Source organism: Penaeus monodon, chromosome 34 (genome assembly GCF_015228065.2).
Source record: "Penaeus monodon isolate SGIC_2016 chromosome 34, NSTDA_Pmon_1, whole genome shotgun sequence".
Classification (NCBI taxonomy): Eukaryota; Metazoa; Arthropoda; class Malacostraca; order Decapoda; family Penaeidae; genus Penaeus; species Penaeus monodon.
Window position 1 is genome coordinate 19,837,515 of NC_051419.1, and position 1,921 is coordinate 19,839,435.

General features: G+C 31.3%; 2 protein-coding genes across 2 annotated transcripts in view; one reads left to right on the forward strand and one right to left on the reverse strand.

The window, feature by feature from the left end:
- LOC119594634 (meiosis-specific nuclear structural protein 1-like) overlaps positions 1-1,921 on the forward strand; it is a gene marked incomplete in the record, with an annotated part of 17,619 nt that overhangs the window by 11,083 nt on the left and 4,615 nt on the right.
- The window catches only part of LOC119594633 (vang-like protein 2), a gene marked incomplete at its 3' end in the record, with an annotated part of 15,594 nt that continues 15,219 nt past the window's right edge, over positions 1,547-1,921 (reverse strand). Inside the window, 1 exon segment of the mRNA XM_037943682.1 lies at positions 1,547-1,921.

Here is a 1,921-nt window from a genome sequence, read left to right on the forward strand (position 1 = left end):
TCTTCTGTTTTACTTTTTTTCTTATGTCTTATCTTGCATATGATTGCTTAGCATATGCATCTCTATTTTTTTCTATTCTTCTTATCATTTCTTTTGTTGCTTGTCTATCTTTATGTACTTTCTTTCCCAACAAAGCACAAATAATATTCTTTTTGTATTAACTAAGTAAGATATGTAAGCATTCTATAACTTATATGTTCATCTCTTCGAATCTGTTTTATAACTGCATGCATTGATCCTTAATAGACTTCCCTTTCTTACTACATCCCTTCCCCAAATCTCATTAACATACTTAGGTGGGGAGTAGCAGTGACAGTGATAGAGTGGAGAGAAGCAACTTGACACAGATGTGGTAGAAGCCTCGCAGTAGCAATGCACCACCATCATGAGCAGCGCAAGCAATCTCGCACGCAGACTATGAAGAGCTAGTTGTAGTGTTTCTACTCACAGTGCTTCTTATTCATTTTATTGCTGATGGATATTGGGCGACATTCGAGGATATATTTACCAGTTGTACATACAATGATTATGAATAGGTTTAGATGTTCTTTATTACAAACGCTAAATGCATTCTTTAGATCTCTCATTGTGCTTATCGATCCATTTGCGTTGTAAGTTTGGATTTGTGCTGTTGCATTCTGGAATAGGTTATGAACTTTGTCCAGTGTATACAAAGCTTGTCAGAGCTTATTCTCCCTATTTCTTTATAACTTTACTTATGCATTCCAGAGTATGTGATATGTAGCTATTTCATTAGCATCTGTCCTTGCATAGTTGCATTAAAACTTACTCTATGAGGCTTAATATAATTTCAGTATTTAATCGCTATTTAAAGGATCAACTATTTTTTGTATTCCAATATTTTGTTCTGTGTAAAAAAAATAATATGTAACATTTTCATAACTGTATTTGTAGTTACATTATAAAACACTCACTAGGCTTTAAAGTTAATGCCTAAAGCTATGTCATTGCTGATTTAGACTAATAAATATATAAACTATCATTTCAATGTAAGTCTATTTCAGCTCATACTATTTCCTAATTGATGTCAAAAAGAATGTCTGTCAAAAATTTAAGCTCAATAATTAATATTTACTTAGACTATGGAAATCTAATATATATATTTGACTATATTATAACTATTTGAAAATGGCTTTACCTAATGGTAGAACTTATCCTTTTTATAGCAACATATAGGTTACTGCAAATGTTTTGGTCTATGAGATATAACATACTAACATTTTATGATCTTGCTAACTGATTGATACATAAACTAAGTTACTCAAAACACATAAAATGGTACATGAGTAGTTTTACTAGTGTATGTAAATGCTCAAGCACATTTGATACACTTTCTGAATAAAATAGTATTTTAAAACTAATTTAACCATGTTGAATATTAATTTGAAAGATCTTAAACAAAAAGTCAATACCGAATTTCATGGGATTTCCAGATATTTTGCCTAATCATGAATAACAACACAAGAAATAAATAGCCATAACTGTATGGCTATAAAATAACAAATCAATATATACTCTATATCACGTAAATTGAAACCTTTGGCTCTACGTAAAACATAAACGCACCAGATGGAACTGAATTTCACATGCCATCGCAGGGGCTTGTACTGGTTTACAACTCTTGCTAAGAGAAGCATAGGGATAACAAACAACATGTAAAACACATGACACTAATAGCCTGAATATTTAACTATGCCCAGAACACAATATTGGCTTTGAGAAACTAGGCAGTCACTAAACGATGGAAACGACATAATCAAATTATACTTCATTCTTGAACATTCTGATGGACTTCATCCAAACAGTGCTTTGTTTTGCTTTCCAGTTTCTCATATATACCTAGATGGAACTGAATAAAAATATTAAAAAATCTAATAACTGACAAATTGCACACCAAGTT